The sequence below is a fragment of the Schistocerca nitens genome, chromosome 6, assembly GCF_023898315.1.
Source record: "Schistocerca nitens isolate TAMUIC-IGC-003100 chromosome 6, iqSchNite1.1, whole genome shotgun sequence".
Classification (NCBI taxonomy): Eukaryota; Metazoa; Arthropoda; class Insecta; order Orthoptera; family Acrididae; genus Schistocerca; species Schistocerca nitens.
The window spans coordinates 419,745,362-419,769,437 of record NC_064619.1 but is presented as its reverse complement, the minus strand read 5'-3'; the positions used below and the strand labels follow the sequence as shown (position 1 = coordinate 419,769,437).

Genomic DNA, 24,076 nt, shown 5'->3' with positions numbered 1-24,076 from the left:
GTAAGACTCTATAGCAGTGGAGTTCAGTAGAAGAAGCAATTCTCTTTTGTACGTACACACCAAGTTACGAGTTAAAAGGTGTAGAAAGGTAGTTTGTCTGCTGACCTGCGCGAGCGACCGAGCTGAGCCTGCCTCGGTCCTACCTTCGTGACGTACGCGCCGCGGCGTCTTTCTCGTAGGCCTTGGTGCAAGGGGCCGACGCCATATTTGATAACTTCCACTCCCGCGCCACTTCGAACTTGAAGCCTGCGTCTGAAGCTGCCATTACATCCATATAAGCAGAACATCACACCGATGAGTGATGTTAACGCCTGATTACAATAGTAGAGACAGCTACTGAAAGCTCTAGTCTTTTATTCGAAATGACGCGGCTTGTAAGCCGAAAAGACTGTAATGGGACTCTTTCATTGTTAGTAAAATATACAGTATTCAAAAATTATCAGAAAAACTGTGCTATAGGAATTGTTATAAAATATTTAATGGCAACAAATTAAAGTCCCGATTGATGGAAGTAACTCTTAATGCTTCTTTGATTGTCTAGCCACTTGTGTAACAGTTTAGCTGTAGATATGAACTGCAAATTATTTGAACAGTTAGTGATTTGAGATATTTTGGGTATGGTTTAAGTGCTTGAATTTCACGTGTGAGCACGTCGGACGTCGCGCTGTAGGACGCTGCGCTCACGTGTCAAAACTTCGTCTGCTTATTCGGCGACTCGCTCCCTAGAGAGGAAGGGCTGTACGAAACGATGTTATAAACGATTATTCATGCGGAAAAAAATAAGAAACGTCAACATTAAAAAAATTACTTGCAGTGAACATTAGCATATAAAATTTTGGCAGTGCATTTCTTTCGGCGTGAGAGGAAATTCAGGGTAGATTTCGACATGTCGGGTTGGACCATCCCCTTGTGAGTGGAGTACTATTAATGATCTGCTCACAGGTAGGTGCCAGTCTGTCGACCTAACGTCACTTCGTCGGCTTATGTGTCAGACGCCATGAATGTAACTGTCTCACTGTAGGTGTTAAGGGCTGTACTGATGTGTTTGTTGTTTGTGATATAAATCGTGCCGCCCCCTACCCACCGCAAACTGCTGCGCCCTTAAGTGGCGGGCGGTCCGGCGTAAACGGATCGCCAGAGTTGTCAGGCGGTAGCAGCTGGTTGTGTCTCTTAAGAAAACATTTGTAAACTGCCAGACATTTTAATAGAGAAGTTACTCAGTCCCAACTGTGGATGGCTATCAACTTCGTCCCTACTTGCATGGGATCCCGATTAATTAGGAGACTGAGGAAAGTGCACAGCGGAAGCAAATTGAATTAAAGCAGATTAATGTGAAACAATAGGGTATAGTCTTCTAGAAGTTACAAACTCATAGCCGATAGCAGCCTTCACTGACGAGATAAACTACTGACAGAGAGATGTAGTGATTAGACAGAAATGGGGAACATTCCGATAAATGCATGCTTGAACATAAATGCAGATGCCAGACAAAACCTACAGGTGTATTGTGTATTGTGTATTAAACCAGGGACCTAGAATTGACGGAGAGGCTTCGTCCTGCCGTAGCCCTCAGCGGTCAAACCCCACAAACAGCAGTCCACCCACCCCACCGCCGCCTCACTCCGAACGCAGGGTTATTGCGAGGTTAGGCTCCCAGTGGACCCCTAGGGAATGTCTTATACTAGACGAGTATAACCGCAAATGTTTGCATGGTAGAGGAATTATGATGTACGTGTAAGTAGGGGACAGAATTTGCCCAGCAATCGCCGACAAAATGTAACTAAGGTGGAATAAGGGGAACCAGGTCATATTCGCCGAGGCAGACGGAAAACTGCCTTAAAAACCATCCATAGGCTGGCCGGCACACCGGACCTCGACACTAATCCGCCGGGCGGATTCATGCCGGGGACCGGCACGCCTTCCCGCTCGTGAGGCAGCGCGTTACACCGCGCGGCTGGCCGGACGGGCAAACCTACAGGTAGTGCTGTTGTTTTTGACCACGATCGACACATGTGGAATGTGCTCAATACGTAGCAAGTGTCAGTCGTGGTCAGAACAGTGATGTGTGTAGTAGTGAGTGCATTATGTCGGAGGTAAGTGAACTCGAACGTGGACAAGTTGTTGGTGCTCGTATGATGGCTGCATCCATAACCAAGATAGCTGAAATGCTTCGTGTTTCACGAGGTTTGTATCGAAGATATATACCATGGAAAAACGTCTGTTGAGCGATCGTGACAGACGGTCATTCGGGACGATCGTGATGAAAATTAAAGGGATGCGTGCACCAAAACACGAAGCGAGCTCCATAAGCTTGGAATTGCAGGGCGAGCTGGAACTCCAAAACCACCCATGCTTGTAACTGAAAACGTGGTGCTGAAGCCATAAAACATGGACTATGGAGCAATGGAAGAAAGTCTTTCGGTCGGATGAGTCGTTTCCCACTGCTTCCCACTTCTGGCTAAGTTTATGTCCAAAGAATGAAACATGGTGGGGGTTCGGTGGTGATTTGGGTCACCACATCGGGGTATTCCATGGACCCCGTGAGTGGCCCACAAGGTCGCATTACTGCGAACGATAATGTGACAGTTTTGGCTAATCAGGTTTTTCCCCAGTGATGCTGTGTTCCAAGACGACAGGGCACATGTTCAGGTTGATCGCATCCTCCAGGACTGATTTTTGTGAGCACGACGATGAACTGTGGAATCTCCTCTGACTACCAAAGTCACTACATCTCAATCAAAGTCACTATATCTCAGTATTATTCAGCCTTCGTGGTCTGCTTTGAAGAGAACTGCGCGTGATCGCTATCCACTATCATCATCATTATCCTGAACTTATCACTATTTTCTAAAGAGAACTGCATAAGATTCCCTTGAAAATCATAGCACTCACTCCGTCTCCAGGCCACGAGTGGCCTTCCGGGACCATCCGACCACCGTGTCATCCTCGGTGGAGGATGCAGGTAGGAGGGGCGTGGGGTCAGCACACCGCTCTCCCGGTCGGTATTCTTGACCGAAGCCGCTACTATTCGGTCGAGTAGCTTTCTCAGTTGGCAACACAAGGCTGAGTGCACCCCGAAAAATGGCAACAGCGCATGGCAGCCCGGATGGTCACCCATCCAAGTGCCTACCACGCCCGACAGCGCTTAACTTTGGTGATCTCACGGGAACCGGTGCATCCACTGCGGCAAAGCCGTTGCCTTTGACAACCATAGAGGACCTGTATTTATCATTAGGAGACGACTGGAAGCTATTTTGCATTCCAACGGGTTTCCTACGCCCGGTTAGGCGTGGTATGGTGCTGTGAATTTGGTGTTTCAATATTTTTGCCCAGTTCCTGTAGTAATCAATGAATGCATGAATCAACATAAATAATTATCAGAAGAATTTAAACGACCCCTGAAGTTTAAAGTTCAGGAGAGAGTCGAATTCATGTAAGAATATTAATATATTACAGAGATAGCTGATCGCATCAGGTAGCGATCGAGGTGACGAAATTGTGGTGGTTGCGAAGAGGGCTTACTCTTTTAATGGCGACAAAGTCACGCTCACCGGTTGCAAACGATGACACTCCTATACCCCAATCGACAATTTTCTGCTCAGCGTAATGAGCAGGAAAACATTACTCTCACTGAAGGTGGCTTCCCGAGAGTATACCGACTATGCATCGGACTTATCTAGCTGCAACCGCTGGTCCGAAGAGAAGCTGGTAAACTGAGTCTGGGCGGATGCGCTCTAAAGTTTTGTGCTTTCTGAACGTACACACGTGGTGTGTTTTCGACATAAAAAATATTGCTAATACCTACTGCTGGAAGGGGCTATGGTGAAGGACTACTTGCTGGTGTCTAGAGAATAGACACAATCTTTTGTCGACTGAGGTTTCCCCTCCTGCGTTGACTCCAACCATCGAAACGTAGTCATTTTGGAAGCATTGCTCCTCCTATAGAAATAAGAAAAGCTGTTTGAATTTCTCAATTAAGGGCTGTCACCATCTTAAGCAAATGCATCCCCTCAAAATGATCGCACTCGAATTTAGATTCTGGTATGCTATTCCTCAGTATGTTAGGAACCTGTTACGGTCTCTCTTCTCTCTGAATTTTTGATCAGCAGGAAATTTTCATTTAATGTTTGGAGAACTTCGAAATAAAAGTGATGACGTGAGTCAGTCTTTAAATGGATCAGGAATCTCGAAATACCCGTATTAATTTTCAATTATCTGGTGCTTCTTTCTTTGTTAATGACCAGTCCCGAACTCACATATGTGTGAGGTTTGTGGCGTTATAATTGGTCGATCTTTAAATGGCATAGCAAGATGTAAAAACGGATATGTCTCTAATTCACACTAACGCTCCTAGTTGGAGGAATACGAACCGGCAGAATGGGCACAGATATTGTCGGTGTTATTCCTATTCAAGATGAATAGAACACTACATATAGCCACTTATATATTTGAAACTTCATTTAAATCAGAACTTTGTGCCTGACCGGAACTCAAAGCAGGGACTTCTGCCTTTTACTGTCAGTTCTACTGACTGAGCTATCCAAGCCAGCCTCACGACTCACCCTAACTGGGCTACTTCCGTCAGTACCTCTTCTCCTATCTTCCAAACTTCACAGAAAATCCCTCGCATACGTAGCGGGACTAGTACTGAAGCAAGAAAGAACACTGCGGAGAAAATAGCTTATTCGCTGTCTAGAGGATTGTTTTTAAAATGAAGCGGATTACACTCCTATTTAAAACTTTCTGACAGATTAAAATCGTCTGCTAGACTGCCGTCTGCCAAATTTTCCGATCTGGACGAATTAATCCGATGTTTATTCAGCGGTTGTTAGACTATAACTTGATTTTAAACGTGTCATCTCCCTACCTCTTATTTTAAGATTGCAGTTCGCGTCAACAGCGGCGAGTATTATGAGGGTAGTAAATGAAGGAGGTTCTAGGCCGACTCGGCGATGAACGGCGTAAGTGAAAAATATTGAAAATTTGAAATAAGAGGAAGATCGCACATGTGTTAAGGTGTCCGTGAATAACTTGCATGATTGTAAAGGTAACCGTAGGGGCCGAAGCTGTTGGGGAACACGGAGACTGGAGTACATCAAATAAATAATTTTAGAGGTGTGTGTGAATGCTACTCTGAGAAGAAGAGGACGACAGAAGGAGATAAGTCTTCTGTGGTTAGATCTTGTAGCCCTAGCCTGGACGTAGTGACATTAAAAAAAAGGTCATCATCGTTTTTAGCGCTGATCCTCACGGTTAAAGGAGAAATCACATTTTAAGGTGGGAAGCGACTAGAAGGCTGCTTAGGTGTTAACCAGTCCACACAAATGTGATGGATGTCTTGTAAACTAATATCGTGGCTGACGTCCCTTACCTAAACAAACTATCTTGGGAAAGTTTACAGACCATGCACAACACTAGCTTAGCGTCCCCATCTGCTCGGTTGATCACTGCGAAAGAGTCAGCTGGCTTAGATACTTTTGGTAACATACATCATTTAACAGAGTATATTGATGCGCTGTGTAGAGAACTGTATGCAAACCTCTCTTCTTTCTCTGCTGGATACATACCGACGATATTGCACCGTCAGTACTCCAGCAAGCTACCTCTAGGTTGCGAGCTGTTGCAGTAGAATGCGTTATTGATACCGCTTACAGTACTTATCTTGACCATTCCAGAAACAGAACAAAAATGATTTAGCTGTGGGAAGTACATTTTTTTTTTGGTCATCAGTCTACTGACTGGTTTGATGCGGCCCGCCACGAATTCCTTTCCTGTGCTAACCTCTTCATCTCAGAGTAGCACTTGCAACCTACGTCTTCAATTATTTGCTTGGCGTATTCCAATCTCTGTCTTCCTCTACAGTTTTTGCCCTCTAAAGCTCCCTCTAGTACCATGGAAGTAATTCCCTCATGTCTTAGCAGATGTCCTATCGTCATGTCCCTTCTCCTTATCACTGTTTTCCACATATTCCTTTCCTCTCCGATTCTGCGTAGAACCTCCTCATTCCTTACCTTATCAGTCCACCTAATTTTCAACATTCGTCTATAGCACCACATCTCAAATACTTCGATTCTCTTCTGTTCCGGTTTTCCCACAGTCCATGTTTCACTACCATACAATGTTGTACTCCAGACGTACATCCTCAGAAATTTCTTCCTCAAATTAAGGCCAGTATTTGATATTAGTAGACTTCTCTTGGCCAGAAATACCTTTTTTGCCATAGCGAGTCTGCTTTTGATGTTCTCCTTGCTCCGTCCGTCATTGGTTATTTTACTGCCTAGGTAGCAGAATTCCTTAACTTCATTGACTTCGTGACCATCAATCCTGATGTTAAGTTTCTCGCTGTTCTCATTTCTACTACTTCTCATTACCTTCGTCTTTCTCCGATTTACTCTCAAACCATACTGTGTACTCATTAGACTGTTCATTCCGTTCAGCAGATCATTTAATTCTTCTTCACTTTCACTCAGGATAGCAATGTCATCACCGAATCGTATCATTGATATCCTTTCACCTTGTATTTTAATTCCACTCCTGAACCTTTCTTTTATTTCCATCATTGCTTCCTCGATGTACAGATTGAAGAGTAGGGGCGAAAGGCTACAGCCTTGTCTTACACCCTTCTTAATACGAGCACTTCGTTCTTGATCGTCCACTCTTATTATTCCCTCTTGGTTGTTGTACATATTGTATATGACCCGTCTCTCCCTATAGCTTACCCCTACTTTTTTCAGAATCTCGAACAGCTTGCACCATTTTATATTGCCGAACGCTTTTTCCAGGTCGACAAATCCTATGAAAGTGTCCTGATTTTTCTTTAGCCTTGCTTCCATTATTAGCCGTAACGTCAGAATTGCCTCTCTCGTGCCTTTACTTTTCCTAAAGCCAAACTGATCGTCACCTAGCGCATTCTCAATTTTCTTTTCCATTCTTCTGTATATTAGTCTTGTAAGCAGCTTCGATGCATGAGTTTTTAAGCTGATTGTGCGATAATTCTCGCACTTGTCAGCTCTTGCCGTCTTCGGGATTGTGTGGATGATGCTTTTCCGAAAGTTAGATGGTATGTCGCCATACTCATATATTCTAGACACCAACGTGAATAGTCGTTTTGTTGCCACTTCCCCCAATGATTTTAGGGAAGTACATGAGGACTACTAAATTTTCCTCTTTCACCCAGATAGATGTAATGATAATGAATGTTCAACTAAAAAAGCAACTGCTCCCCTCATAGAAAGCTCCCTGTAAATTGATTTTACGCCAAGCTGATCGTAAACTAAAGAGGATATTACATTAGCTGGAAGTTAAAACTGTGTACAGTACCGGGACTGACGTTGGCTCGAACGGTGTGGTAGTTGCTCTGCACTGGTCGTTTAGGAATCATTGGCGCCTTCGCTGCCGAGCGCTGTGGATGTAATCAATCACTTGCTTTGTCGAAGCGCAGCACGGCAATGACGGGGCTTTCCGCAGCGTGATAAACGGCCACTCGAGATACCAGTTCATCCGTTACCGCTTGACAATTTTCGGTTATCAAGCGTTGCACGAACAACTAAATCGCTGAGTCCTTCATCTCCCGTTCATCTTTACGTTTATGACAACATGGCATACTTATTTTTGATGTGCCTATTGTCAAGGTTACCATACTGAATTTATTGGGTTGTAGGGCAAATAAATAAGTTCCCTTTCTTATCCAACAATATGGTAACGCACCACTTTCCAAGTACTATTGCACTCGGCTAGTAACTTTCATGAACCCGCCAGTTCACAGAGGACGTTAACGCAATGTCTTTGTCTCAGATGAAACAACTTTAGGTCGCTGGCCAGAAAAGCAAAGCAGGTTTAGATGCAGGGTAGGTCCTGGGTCAAGTTTTTTGCGAAAACTGCTGGTATGTCGGCGGAAAACGTGCGGGGGAAAGTAGGCGATGCCTGTGTTTCTGTGAGCGGTCGTGTCCAGACCGGTTCGGGGTGAGTTCTGCTGGCGCCAAAGGTGACTGTTCGGGTCCAGGGCTATGCAACGTGAGGCTAACCAGAGGGTGTTAACAACTCCTTGTCTTTTCTGAATTAGTTTTTGCTTAGCTAATGCTGTAAATACTTTTTGATCCATAACAATTTTAATTTCGTTAAATAAATTGATGGGTTCTTGTGAACGTGGCCACATATTGGCAGACAGTCTTTCGTATGGCCCATTGTCTTAGACAGGTCTCCAAAGTGTTTCTTCCTAGCTTAAATTGCTTCAACATTATATCTCTCTCATTTACGATAATTTGGGAGTATAATTTTCATGATAAATCCAACTTTTCTTTGTGGTTGTGTGCACTTGATATTGGCCAGTGTTTCATGTAGGTCATGGATAGACACGTCTACTTAAAGTTTCTGATTATCATAAATTCCTTTGACAGTACAGTGTGATCAGCCTTAATGCAACCACAAAAAATGGTGCAAATGGCTCTGAGCACTATGGGACTTAACATCTGAGGTCATCAGTCCCCTAGAACTTAGAACTGCTTAAACCTAACTAACCTAAGGACATCACACACATTCATGCCCGAGGCAGGATTCGAACCTGTGGCCGTAGCGGTCGCGCGGTTCCAGACTAAAGCACCTAGAACCGCTCGGCCACTGCGGCCGGCTCTGATTTCGGAATCTCTGTTTGCCCACGGTGTAACGTAACTGAAATCGTCCCATATCTCCCGGTCTTCTGCAAGACTGAAGCGTCTAGAACCGCACGGCCACACCGGCCGGCTTAATGCAACCACATGTCGGAGATTCTGTTGCCCGTCCGGCAGTCAGCCAGCGGCACAGAAATAACATGACACAAGTTTTGTTCCCTCCTCGCCTTCTGGGTGCTACAACTTTTACTGTCAGGAAGTGTATATGCAGGATGTTGGGGTGTAGGTGCAGATATTTCTATTGATGATCGAGGAAATTGTACTGCACAACATTACATCAGTTGTTGTTGTCTTTAGTCCAGAGAATGGTTTGATGCAGCTCTCCATGCTACTCTATCCTGTGCAAGCTTCTTCATCTCCAAGTAACTACTGTATCGTACATCCTTCTGAATCTGCTTAGTGTATTCATCTCTTGGTCTCCCTCTACGATTTTTAACCTCCACACTGCCCTCCAATACTAATTTGTTGATCCTTTGATGTCTCAGGACATGTCCTACCAACCGATCCCTTCTTCTAGTCAAGTTGTGCCACAAATTCCTCTTCTCCCCAATTCTATTCAGTACCTCCTCATTAGTTACGTGAACTAGCCATCTAATATACAACATTCTTCTGTAGCACCACATTTTGAAAGCTTCTATTCTCTGCTTGTCTAAACTATTCATCGTTCGCGTTTCACAACCACACTCAACTTTGAGAAAATACTCTCTGTCATTTAAATCTATACTCGATGTTAACATATTTCTCTTCTTCGGAAACGCTTTCCTTGCCATTGCCAGTCTACATTTTCTATCCTCTCTACTTCGGCCATCATCAGTTATTTTGCTTCTTAAATATCAAAACTCGTCTACTACTTTAAGTGTCTCATTTCCTAATCTAATTCCCTCAGCATTACCTGATTTAATTACACTACATTCCATTATCCTCATTTTGCTTTTGTTGATGTTCTTCTTATATCCTCAATTGAAGACACTGTCCATTCCACTCAACTACTCTTTCAGGTCCTTTGCTGTCTCTGACAGCATTACAATATCATCAGCAAACCTCAAAGATTTTGTTTCTTCTCCATTGATTTTAATTCCTACTCAAAATTTTTCTTTTGTTTCCTTTACTGCTTGCTAAATACATAGATAGTATAACATCAGGGATGGGCTACAACCCTCTTTCACCCCCTTCCCACCCACTGCTTCCCTGTCAAGCCCCTCGACTCTTATAACTGTCATCTGGTTTCTGTACAAACTGTAAATAGCCATTTGCTCCCTGTATTTGACCCCTGCCACCTTCAGAATTTGAAAGAGAGTATTCCAGTCAACATTTTCAAAAGCATTCTGTAAGTATACAAATGCTAGAAACGCAGGTTTGCCTATCCTTGATCTATCTTCTAAGATAAGTCATAGGGTCAGTATAGATTCACCATGGTCGGCTTACATCTGTATTTACTTCATTTTCAGGCTAATACTACTGGCGGATAGGAGCAGAATGTTTTTAGGTTGGTTAGTACTTCCAAATACATGTTGCACAAGCCAGCCATTAATGTTTATTTTCCCCTAGGCAGCCGACGAAGCTTTGAAGTGTGAACACGGACGCAAAACGGCTAGTCTATACTGACAGGCGAAATCCACTTCATAATTCTATAGGACCATTCAGAAAACATCAGATAGTAAATTACATGACGTATTGGGTGGAAAACTGTGAGACAATTATTTTAAAGCTGTGATCTGGAATGTTGTGTAAACTATCTTGAAAATAATTTTAATGTTATTGGAGAGAAGACATAATTGTAGTGTGGCAGATGTATCGAAATTTATCCATTATTGGACATCACTATGCAAGCAACTGTGTACTTTCTTATGTATGAAAATTTTATACTAGCTAAGTCGCTATTGTTGTGTCAAGTGATTAGTATATGTCGGGACATCAGCACAAGATGTTATGCTTTAATTGTGTGTTATTTTACTTGTGACAAGCTGATGCTGCCTGTCACGTTGTTTTTGATGCAGCATCACTATGTGACTTCTAGTATTGTAAGAAGCACATGCAACTAATAATGTTACAAGGTACATTCTAACACTGGAGTAGTGTACACAGTCGTTAAATGCAGTCGTATATGCTTAAACCTTCTTCACCTGGATAGTTTGTTTTTGTAACTTTCAGATCCGGTGATGACAGCGTAGATCTGGCGTAACTGGTCATAATAATAAAAAGAATTGCTAGCGATCCTGGCCAACTCTGTTCTTCAAGATTAATGCATATTAAGATACCAACTACCACAATACCTGTGTGTATGGTTGGGCTTCTTATTTTTTCCGTATTGGTGGAGGATGTATAATGGATGACTATAATTTTTCAGCATATCTACTGCGTTTAATGACTGACAATGAGAAGGCCGATAACATTTTACCATGACGTTAAATGTACGCGGAGAACGTAATATTTTTCTCGGACCAAGAATAAAAGTATATGCCGAATTGCTCAGCTCACCTCTTAGATTTCCCTCTTTTTCAGTTGTACTTGATAAGGTCTCTGACTGACGAGGAATGTGTGAGATCAGAGTTCATTCGTGTTTTTCTCCAACGAATCTCGGTTGGTAACTGTCTTCCACAAAACTACAGTGGAGTCATAAAGTCTTGCACTTTAGTGTATGTGAAATCTTATGGGACTTAACTGCTAAGGTCATCAGTCCCTAAGCTTACACACTACATAACGCGAATTATCCTAAGGACAAACACACACACCCATGCCCGAGGGAGGACTCGAACCTCCGCCGGGACCAACCGCACAGTCCATGACTGCAGCGCCTAGACCGCTCGGCTAATCCCGCGCGGCGTTGCACTTCAGATCACACAGGATTGACCCCACTGAATAAATGACAGTTACAGCTGAGTTATTGTAGTATATTTCTTGTTGGATTTACATCGTTCACGGGCTGCTTGAGACATAACTCACAGGCATTTTTCTCGGAAACTGTGCGAACAGTCCGTTCCAGGTGAAACGTGTTTTAGGCAAACCGATAAGGGCAAATAAAATATCCTAGCATCTAATAAGAAGAGTTTCTGTAATGACCTGTTTGTTATGCTGTCAGTAATATAACGAGCAGGCATTTGGTATGATTGTGATATTTGTAAAATATCACCAGTATTACCTACACGCAGAGCAAATCCTGCAGAAACAAGTCAAGTTCGTTAAATCTAGTCCGACATGTTGTTCGGTGACTGGAAGCACAGATTCACAATAGCCGCGCATTCTCGTAAAATACGAGCCTGTACTGGGTCTCAAATGGGCACGTCGTCGACGGGACTTTAAACCCTAATCTTTCTTTCTTTAAACATACGTGACGACCGCAGTGAGGTAGTCAGTAATGGTGTGTAATAATTGCCCGCCTTAGGTTGTGGAACAGTGTGCGTAATAAATGTAATGAAAATGGACAACTGTAACCACCTTGTCGGTCTGTGGTTCGCGGTGGGCTATGGTGCAGCATGGTGTTTCACTTCAGGGCACAGCCGTAATGAGACTCAGAATCCGCTAACGGCCGTCGGCTGGCCACTCCTTAGTGATTTATTGCGGCGGGGGTTGGCAGCGCGGTGTGGTCGTAACTCAGCGTGGCGCTAACTGACGCGGCTCCGGCATGACGCGGCCATTCCTGCCGCTTGCATTCCAGTCAGTCGCGCCCGTCAGGCAGGTTAACTCTGAAGCGACTCGCGAGCCCAGTGCTATTCAACATGTTATGCGTGAACCAAGTCCACGAGTAAAAATTCCCATTCTTCAGTTGAAAGGTCTGCGATGAGAGGTCATGGCGTTATATTAAATTGTTTACTAACTTTTTGTTCATATCTTTGGGATATATCTCCAGAGATAAAACGGGCAAATTGTAATGTCTGAATTTACCTCTCACAGATGGGGACGAAACAGCTTTATACAAGGTGAGTGAAAAATACTTGTAAAAACTCTGGCGACAGATTATTTACTTGAAGAAAAGTTCATAAGAACGTATGTCCGAAAATCCTTCGTTTTCGAGTTGTTAAAGAAGTGGTGCTCCAATCATTTCGTTCATTATTAAAAAATGTTTGTGTTCAATGGCTTTGCAGGTACAGCCCAGCAACTTCAATGCTCTCGTTCTAAGGAGGCGTTGACACATTGTATGCATTTGATTATAGATGACTGTATATTGCACTAAGATACAAACAAGGTGAAAGGTGCCGGTTTATTGTCTCTTTAATTTTGTTTTTCAAGATCTGTAATGTTTATTTTACAACTATCTATGAAATACTGGGTTAACCAGCTTAGCGTACCATAAACGTAAGACTTGTGTTTATGATATGTCATCCATTTTGCTAATAAATACAATTCTGTAAACGTTATTGCTATATATTGCAGTATTTCCTGTATTTTACCCTTCAGGCTGATTAGATAATGGACAAGCTGTCCGAAATCGGTCATTGATAAATAAATTTTCTTCCTGTGCAATGTAAGATAGTTTTCACAACGATTATGTAATGCCGCGCGGGATTAGCCGAGCGGTCTAGGCGCTGCAGTCATGGGCTCTGCGGCGGTGGGCTGTGGGCATGGGTGTGTGTGTTTGTCCTTAGGATAATTTAAGTAGTGTGTAAGCTTAAAGGCTGATGACCTTAGCCGTTAAATCTCATAAGATTTCACACACATTTGAACATTTTGATTATGTAATTGCAAAAATAGTTCCAGACCTGCTCCAACTGCAGCATTCTACAGATACTTAACCAGTATTATTACCCAGGGTGTCCCTTCCAATCTTCATACAATTCACTGGGTGAAGAAGAAATGTGTGGAACGACCACAGCAGCAGAGGCGGTTGAAGGCTACCATGCCTGGAATGTGATCCACTGCCCACATCAGGCAGAAGTCTGGCGAGGGAGGCTAGAAAGGCAGGCCGAGGGTGCTGTGGGACGAGACACCAACAAGGGGGCTCATTGCAGGTGCCGGCTGGTCTCGAACCCGCAGCTGCAGCTGGCAGTGTCCACTCATCTCGTCATCCGACGTGGACCTGCCGTCGTGCTGGTGCTGCTGGACCCGAATGAATCACCCTCAAAATCCATATTGAATTATACGTCTCTGAGTCGCCTTTGTTGGATTATTACCCAGCATCCGGTCACCTAGCCCTGTGAATGGGTCTACCTTGGTGTGGTAATATCGTTCTGCTCGCTCCGCTGAGCGGTGCAGGTTTTCCCTGAGCGCGCTGACCCGTCTCGCAGTCCTTTCGTATATACAGGGTATATCAAAAAGAACCATCCGATTGAAAAAAAAGTAATAACTATTATGTTATATGAGACATGTGCGTGAACAACGTACTGTTGGAACGAGCAAACTTTCGAGTTTTATATGGTTCCCGCCAGATAGCAGCAGTGTGTGCCCCTTCAGTTCTAGTAAAAATGGTGTCGAGACAACAGAAAGAGTTTTTTGTTCTACGTTTTGCACAGAGCGTGTCAGTAACTGTTCAGCGTGACTTTCATACTTATTCCGTTCGTCGTGCAGCCTGACAGTTCAACAAGCCCCAGATGTCCGTCTGGCATGTGTTGCGTCGAGGTTTACACATGAAACCATACAAAATTAAGCTACTGCAGGCTCTTCGTGGAGGTGACAAATAACAACGCAGGGAGTTCTGTAATTTCTTTCTTGGCGAGTTTAACCCAGGAGTTTGGTATTGCTAGCAGCACTGTTTCGCGTGCATGGGAAGCGTTAAGAAACACAGCCGCTGCTGCCCGAAGAAGAGGAGATGGTCGACCATGGTCGACTACAGCAACAAATGTTCGAACAAGCAAGAAGACCGGCAAGCCAAAGAATGGGTGCAATTGCTGCCACGTTTAAAAGGACTACAAGACACGCAATCTCACTCTTTACTGTGGCAGGGCGACTGTATGAGAGTGGTCTCTTTGCCCGACGACCAGTACATTCTGTTCTGTTGACAGCCACACATCTGCGACACCGTTTACGCTGAAGCACGAGCATAGAGGCTGGACCAATGGGGAGTGTGGTCCTGTGATCTTCTTGGATGAGAGCAAATTCAGTCTCAGTAGTGATTATGGACATATCCTCATGTGGCAAGAGGTGGGAGCACGCAATGTACCCAGGAACACTTTCGAAAGTGATCGTTTGTGGTCCAGGTGATTTTTTGTGGGCGTTTATTTTGCATTTTGTTTACGACCTTCCACTAAGGAAGGGATTCTATTAGTGTTTATCTGCTCTGCATAGTAACTAACAGTTCTTGATAAAACTTTACGTAGTTTTCGTGTTAGATTTCTTAGTGTTTTCTTGATCGTTTAGAACAGAAAGCGCCCTAAAACCGTCTGTTGTTTGTTTCGCGGCCGTTAGCCACTAGTCACTTGAATCAGCAGTTGTCTTGTGACAGCCAGAGCGAGAGCACCAGCAGCAGCGAGTACTGTTTGTATAAAGCGTTTATTTTGCATTTTGTTTACGACCTTCCACTAAGGAAGGGATTCTATTTGTGTTTATCTGCTCTGCATAGAAACTAACAGTTCTTGATCGTTAGGAGAGAAATTTATTTTGTACTTATTTGCTGCGCTTAGCTTTTAAATAGTTTTTCTGGGAAAACCTAGCGTAGTTTTCGCGTCTCGTATTTCAGTGAGTGTTCTTGATTATCAGAGTAGCTCATCAGAAGATTATCTTGGGAATTTGTCACCGTATAGAGTAGGGTAAACATAGTCATGTGTAGGGACTGTGGTTGTTGTGAGCGGACGCAAGGAGAATTGGCCACTCTTCGGGGGCAGGTGGAGGCTTTGTCTGTTAGGCTCATCGAGCTCGAGGCGCAGGCGTCGGCTCGTAGTGGCGTTGGGGCAACTGTGGTGAGACCTATGCCTACTTCGGTGGCCTTGGAATCACATGGAACCCCTGATGTCGCTGCGTCTTCCGGCAGTGAGCATCTTACCGGTCAGCCATCACTCCAGGGTGAATGGCGGACAGTGGTGGGCTCGCGTGTGCCTGGCCGAAAGGCGAAGGTGGGATCTGGCCGCGTGGCAGCTGCCTTACCCCTTTCCAACAGGTACGGGGTGCTTCCTAGTGGTGATGACATCGTTTCCGAGCCACCACAGGATGCCTCGCCTGTTGGGCCAGTGGCCGATTCTCCGGCAAGGTCCCGACAGTCACAGAGGGTGGGCCTATTAGTTATAGGGAGCTCCAACGTTAGGCGGGTTATGGAGCCCCTCAGGAAAATAGCGGGTAGGTCGGGGAAGAATGCCAGTGTGCACTCGGTGTGCTTGCCGGGGGGTCTCGTCCGTAATGTGGAGGAGGCCCTTCCGGCAGCTATTGAACGCACTGGGTGTGACCGGCTGCAGATAGTAGTACATGTCGGAACGAATGACGCCTGCCGCTTGGGTTCTGAGGCCATCCTTGGTTCCTTCCGGCGGCTGGCTGATTTGGTGAAGACAACCAGCATCGCACGCGGAGTGCAAGCTGAGCTTAATATCTGCAGCATAGTGCCCAGAGTCGATCGCGGTCCTCTGGTTTGGAGCCGTGTGGAGGGTCTAAACCAGAGGCTCAGACGACTCTGCGACTATAATGGTTGCAAATTCATCGACCTCCGTTATTGGGTGGAGAACTGTAGGGCCCCCCTAGACAGGTCAGGCGTGCACTACACACCGGAAGCAGCTACTAGGGTAGCAGAGTACGTGTGGCGTGCACACGGGGGTTTTTTAGGTTAGAGGGACCCCCCCTTGGGCGAAACGATAAAATACCTGACGGCTTACCAGAGAGAACATCAGCATCGTTGATAAAGAACGTCCGTCCTCAGAGACCAAAAACAGGAAAAGTTAACGTAATATTGGTAAACTGCAGGAGTATCCAGGGCAAGGTTCCTCAATTAGTATCGCTTATTGAAGGAAATAGTGCGCATATAGTATTAGGAACGGAAAGTTGGTTAAAACCGGAAGTGAACAGTAACGAAATCCTAGACACAGAATGGAATATATACCGCAAGGATAGGATAAACGCCAATGGTGGAGGAGTATTTATAGCAGTAAAGAATTCAATAATATCCAGTGAAGTTATTAGCGAATGCGAATGTGAAATAATCTGGGTTAAGTTAAGTATCAAAGGTGGGTCAGATATGATAGTCGGATGCTTCTATAGACCACCTGCATCAGCAACCGTAGTAGTTGAGCGCCTCAGAGAGAACCTGCAGAACGTCGTGAAGAAGTTTCGTGATCATACTATTGTAATAGGGGGAGACTTCAATCTACCAGGTATAGAATGGGATAGTCACACAATCAGAACTGGAGCCAGGGACAGAGACTCTTGTGACATTATCCTGACTGCCTTGTCCGAGAATTACTTCGAGCAGATAGTTAGAGAACCAACTCGTGAAGCTAACGTTTTAGACCTCATAGCAACAAATAGACCGGAACTTTTCGACTCCGTGAATGTAGAAGAGGGTATCAGTGATCATAAGTCAGTGGTTGCATCAATGACTACAAGTGTAATAAGAAATGCCAAGAAAGGAAGGAAAATATATTTGCTTAACAAGAGTGATAGGGCACAAATCGCAGAATATCTGAGTGACCACCATCAAACGTTCATTTCTGAGGAAGAGGATGTGGAACAAAAATGGAAAAAATTCAGAAACATCGTCCAGTACGCCTTAGATAAGTTCGTACCGACTAAGGTCCAAAGCGAGGGGAAAGATCCACCGTGGTATAACAATCATGTACGAAAGGTACTACGGAAACAAAGAAAGCTTCATCATAGGTTTAAGAGTAGTCGAATCATAGCTGATAAGGAAAAGCTGAACGAAGCGAAAAAGAGCGTAAAGAGAGCAATGAGAGAAGCATTCAACGAATTCGAACATAAAACATTGGCAAACAATCTAAACAAGAACCCTAAAAAGTTTTGGTCATATGTAAAATCGGTAAGCGGATCTAAATCCCCTATTCAGTCACTCGTTGACCACGATGGCACCGAAACAGAGGACGACCGAAGAAAGGCAGAAATACTGAATTCAGTGTTCCGAAACTGTTTCACTGCGGAAAATCGTAACACGGTCCCTGACTTCAGCCGTCGCACGGACGCCAAAATGGAAAATATTGAAATAAACGATATCGGAATTGAAAAACAACTGCTATCACTTAGTAGCGGAAAAGCATCCGGACCAGACGAGATACCCGTAAGATTCTACAGTGATTATGCTAAAGAACTTGCCCCCTTTCTATCAGCAATTTATCGTAGATCTCTGGAAGAACGTAAAGTACCTAGCGACTGGAAGAAAGCGCAGGTCGTTCCCATTTTCAAGAAGGGTCATAAATCAGATGCGAATAATTATAGGCCTATTTCGCTTACGTCAATCTGTTGTAGAATAATGGAACATGTTTTATGTTCTCGTATTATGACGTTCTTAGATAATACAAATCTCCTTCATCATAACCAACATGGATTCCGCAAACAGAGATCATGGGAAACTCAGCTCGCCCTATTTGTCCAAGAAATTCACAGTGCCGTAGACACTGGCGAGCAGATTGATGCCGTATTCCTGGACTTCAGGAAGGCATTTGATACGGTTCCGCACTTACGTTTAGTGAAAAAAATACGAGCTTACGGAATATCGGACCAGGTTTGTGATTGGATTCAGGATTTCCTAGAAGAAAGAACACAACATGTCATTCTTAACGGTTCAAAATCTGCAGATGTAGAGGTAATTTCGGGAGTACCGCAAGGAAGCGTGATAGGACCTTTATTGTTTACAATATACATAAATGACTTAGTTGACAACATCGGTAGCTCCGTGAGGCTATTTGCAGATGACACGGTTGTCTACAAGAAAGTAGCAACATCAGAAGACTCGTACGTACTCCAGGAAGACCTGCAGAGGATTAATGAATGGTGCGACAGCTGGCAGCTTTCCCTAAACGTAGATAAATGTAATATAATGCGCATACATAGGGGCAGAAATCCATTCCAGTACGATTATGCCATAGGTGGTAAATCATTGGAAGCGGTAACGACCGTAAAATACTTAGGAGTTACTATCCGGAGCGATCTGAAGTGGAATGATCACATAAAACAAATAGTGGGAAAAGCAGGCGCCAGGTTGAGATTCATAGGAAGAATTCTAAGAAAATGTGACTCATCGACGAAAGAAGTAGCTTACAAAACGCTTGTTCGTCCGATTCTTGAGTATTGCTCATCAGTATGGGACCCTTACCAGGTTGGATTAATAGAAGAGATAGACATGATCCAGCGAAAAGCAGCGCGATTCGTCATGGGGACATTTAGTCAGCGCGAGAGCGTTACGGAGATGCTGAACAAGCTCCAGTGGCGGACACTTCAAGAAAGGCGTTACGCAATACGGAGAGGTTTACTATCGAAATTACGAGAGAGCACATTCCGGGAAGAGATGGGCAACATATTACTACCGCCCACATATATCTCGCGTAATGATCACAACGAAAAGATCCGAGAAATTAGAGCAAATACGGAGACTTACAAGCAGTCGTTCTTCCCACGCACAATTCGTGAATGGAACAGGGAAGGGGGGATCAGATAGTGGTACAATAAGTACCCTCCGCCACACACCGTAAGGTGGCTCGCGGAGTATAGATGTAGATATAGATGTAGATTGTATTTGAAATTCGTTGAAATTTGAAATTTTCTGTTTTCTACTCCATAACGTACTTTGGACTTTCCTGAACATTTTGGTGTATAATACATTAAAACCAGGCAATTGTGAGACCTTCAAATGATATTTTGAACGTTGAGTGTGACTGTCAAATTTCGCGGCTACGCATATACTGCCACAGTTGAGCAGTCATATCTTGGGAACTACACAGTCTAGAAGGCTGTGAATTACTTAGTTTTGTGCCTACTGCCAAGTCTCACAAGTTGGCTTTACGAATAAAGAAATCAGTCCTTTGTATGTGATACTAGTTCTCGTTGAGAGTAGTGTGATAATTGGCTGTTTTGGTAGTAAGCTAACTTCTATTGCTTTTTATATGTAAATAAAATTACTAAGCGTAAAAGTAACTTCAAGAAACGCAAGATGAAAAGAGCAGTGTGGAGCACTTTCTTTCTTCGGATATCAACCGATGAAAAGCCATGTCCACGTCCACGAAATATAATGGTGTAAATTAGGCAATCTGAATTTTCTGGCACCCTGCATGAATTTACACATAAACATTCTCTTCCTTTGGCGGTAATGGAGGCAATGAAACCTATTTACAGAGATTTGGCGAATCCTGAGCTACTACAGAATTCTTTATGTGGGAAGACCCAGAATGTGAATGAGCCGTTCAATAATGTTGTGTGGTGCCGTGTGCCTAAAAATGTATTTGTTGGCCTTATGACTCTAACGTTAGGAGTGTCTGAGGCTGTAATAACTTTTAATGGTTGGAACTATGGAAGACTTAAGGTTCTCTAGAAGTTAGGGGTAAGATTTGGACAGAACACAGCTAAAGGACTGCGGGAACTTTATGCGCTTCGTGTACGTGAAGCAGAGTTAGCTGTTCAGCATATGACAACAGAAGCAAGAAAGAAATAGAGGAGGCAAGCACTGGGCTGTTGCGACACTGAAGAAGACACAGACTAGAGGCCAGGCAATTCTAGTGCATAAAAGACGCATATATGTAAGCCTGTATAAGAATTTGTAATAAAAAAGTTTTAAACCTTAATATCTCTGAACTACATTTTTTGCAACAAATGACCCGTTTTCTAAAACGTACTGATGGTAGAGACATGAAATTTTCACAGCATGCCAAGTGTGAGGTTCAATACATATGGAACTAGAATAATTAAAATATACTTAGTTGTTTTGCTTTATGTTCATTTATTTACAAAATTCTGTCAAAAAATTGAGTGATCGAAAAAAAAAGATAGCATGCCCTACAGCACAATTAAGTAATAATTCTAGATCAGTGTATCTAGAAAGATGCATTCAATAATTACGGAAAATTATAATTTGGTGTTTTAAAAAGTTTCCAAGATAATGGGTCACAAAATTCGATAATTTAACATTGGAGGCATAGGACATACAATGTCCCCCTAGTGGATGACAGACGCGACCTCATGAAACAGCGCAGGTGGAAGAGCTTTTGAAACAAGAGGATATTTGGCGAATAGACTCTGCCAGTTCCAGACTTGAATCCCATCGAGTAAGTGCACTGCGTATTTCTTTCTATTACCTTCTATGTTATACTGTAGCAGTGCTTTCTTAGTATGGTCCAAGTTTGATCGAGCTATGGTATTTGGGAGCGACATGCCATGCAAAAGTTGCTTTGCCATTAAGTTTTGCACACAAGCGGATACAACTGGAACGCCAGCTGCTTTCACACAGCAATGTTGATGGCAATAGCAAAGCAGTTACATGACTTTATACTATGACAACTAAAAGTGCAACAAGTATAAAATCCCCGTGCGTGGACAGTTACCCTAACACAGAAAACTAACTGTGAGCAGGCCGCGCCTTTAAGATCAACGCTATGAGTTTAAACTGAGCAACTTAAGTGTATAACAGTAATTTTAATAGCCACTGCTATAGATTTTAATTTGTGGATTTACACACAGAATAATTAATTTGAAGGAAAGGCTTCTAACAGAAACAATATTTCATTTAAGCAAGTTAATTTCTTCAATAAAAGCATCAATTATGTATACACTCCTGGAAATGGAAAAAAGAACACATTGACACCGGTGTGTCAGACCCACCATACTTGCTCCGGACACTGCGAGAGGGCTGTACAAGCAATGATCACACGCACGGCACAGCGGACACACCAGGAACCGCGGTGTTGGCCGTCGAATGGCGCTAGCTGCGCAGCATTTGTGCACCGCCGCCGTCAGTGTCAGCCAGTTTGCCGTGGCATACGGAGCTCCATCGCAGTCTTTAACACTGGTAGCATGCCGCGACAGCGTGGACGTGAACCGTATGTGCAGTTGACGGACTTTGAGCGAGGGCGTATAGTGGGCATGCGGGAGGCCGGGTGGACGTACCGCCGAATTGCTCAACACGTGGGGCGTGAGGTCTCCACAGTACATCGATGTTGTCGCCAGTGGTCGGCGGAAGGTGCACGTGCCCGTCGACCTGGGACCGGACCGCAGCGACGCACGGATGCACGCCAAGACCGTAGGATCCTACGCAGTGCCGTAGGGGACCGCACCGCCACTTCCCAGCAAATTAGGGACACTGTTGCTCCTGGGGTATCGGCGAGGACCATTCGCAACCGTCTCCATGAAGCTGGGCTACGGTCCCGCACACCGTTAGGCCGTCTAACGCTCACGCCCCAACATCGTGCAGCCCGCCTCCAGTGGTGTCGCGACAGGCGTGAATGGAGGGACGAATGGAGACGTGTCGTCTTCAGCGATGAGAGTCGCTTCTGCCTTGGTGCCAATGATGGTCGTATGCGTGTTTGGCGCCGTGCAGGTGAGCGCCACAATCAGGACTGCATACGACCGAGGCACACAGGGCCAACACCCGGCATCATGGTGTGGGGAGCGATCTCCTACACTGGCCGTACACCACTGGTGATCGTCGAGGGGACACTGAATAGTGCACGGTACATCCAAACCGTCATCGAACCCATCGTTCTACCATTCCTAGACCGGCAAGGGAACTTGCTGTTCCAACAGGACAATGCACGTCCGCATGTATCCCGTGCCACCCAACGTGCTCTAGAAGGTGTAAGTCAACTACCCTGGCCAGCAAGATCTCCGGATCTGTCTCCCATTGAGCATGTTTGGGACTGGATGAAGCGTCGTCTCACGCGGTCTGCACGTCCAGCACGAACGCTGGTCCAACTGAGGCGCCAGGTGGAAATGGCATGGCAAGCCGTTCCACAGGACTACATCCAGCATCTCTACGATCGTCTCCATGGGAGAATAGCAGCCTGCATTGCTGCGAAAGGTGGATATACACTGTACTAGTGCCGACATTGTGCATGCTCTGTTGCCTGTGTCTATGTGCCTGTGGTTCTGTCAGTGTGATCATGTGATTTATCTGACCCCAGGAATGTGTCAATAAAGTTTCCCCTTCCTGGGACAATGAATTCACGGTGTTCTTATTTCAATTTCCAGGAGTGTATAAATCCTGAGAAAATGTGGAACAATTCAAAAACACAAACTCTAGAAATTATAATTAGTGATTTTAATTGATTAATAGACTGGACGAGAAACTACACCCCCCTGACGCTAATGACGAACAGAAAGTGAGTCGCAAAGCTTGTTAGTACCACAAGAAAAACAGTGACTGTAAACATGGTGACTAATTGCAAAGCTCACACTCTCAACACACTAAGGCTGAATCTGAGACGTGTACTCGTGTAGAATTCCACAAATGCGGACCAAGAATGCTCTGTGATGGCTGTGCTGCAACTTGTGCTCACTAATTATAGGCGACCGTCATGTTGGACGCTGCCGTTGAGCAAATGGTTCTCGATTGAAGACGAGGGTGCGCTGCTACTGTTAGAATTTCACTGCCTGCTCGTCTGCTAAAATGCGGTGATCTCCATCTCCCAGGCACGCAGCTGACATGCACAAGATGTCCACGGCTCCACGTCTCCGTAAAAAGTCTAGATGTGGTCCTCCTCCGCGTCTCCCCCAACAAGTCTCTAAATTTTTTCAGAGTCTAACACATTGATATTTTTTCCTGCCGAAACGTGCCAATAGCGGAAAATGAAAAACACAGCGCTCGAATAATGAGTTTATTTCAACACACAAAATCCTGGAAAAGCAACTGCTCGCCATCTGACGCCAATCACTCCACAGAACCACCTCTTACTACTAAGAAACGGCCGCTTCAGGTTCGTCTCCATGACGTCATTCACTAATATACCTACGGCACTTTTTTGTGACCGGTAAGTAGCCTTGCATCAGTGGTCCTCTGAAATTCCATGAGCAGCCCACGAGGGGGGGGGGGGGGCGGCATTATTTTCCGCAGGCCGTGTTTTCATCCTAAAAGAGTCAGATGGCTATCTCCAAAGGCACACTCCTGCTGCTAGCGTCGCTACCCCGTTCCCATTTCAGCCTTTTGGGTAAGGCAAGGCTGTAAAAGTACACAATAGTCGCAACCCCTGGCTGGGCCCTGGCGTACTCGCTTTTGAGAAGTCATCACCTAAAACACCGGTTTGCCCTCACGCCAAAGACCCATTTTTTGTTGGATTCTCTGTCTGCCCCATCTCAAATCCAACACATTGTGCCTTCCTATGCACACAGAATCATCTAGGAACACGTTAGTGTTAGTGTTAGTGAAAAGACATGTGGCTACATAGAGCTCAGAATTGATTGTACATATTTTAATCCTTTTACTGCTGTAGGCGCCTGATACGCCTTTTCCACAGGTGCTGTGGTCGTATACAGGCGCGCCGCATGGGTTTTCCTACAATGCTATGGACATCTGCATGTGTCCTGAGCCACCGACCTCTCACTGCTGCGGACGAGTTTTACTTCCA

The 24,076-nt window shown here is 44.6% G+C and overlaps 1 pseudogene; it reads right to left on the bottom strand.

The window, feature by feature from the left end:
* Positions 1–3,082: 3,082 nt before the first annotated feature.
* On the bottom strand, positions 3,083–3,200 carry LOC126263867 (5S ribosomal RNA; annotated as a pseudogene).
* Between the last annotated feature and the right edge of the window lie 20,876 nt (positions 3,201–24,076).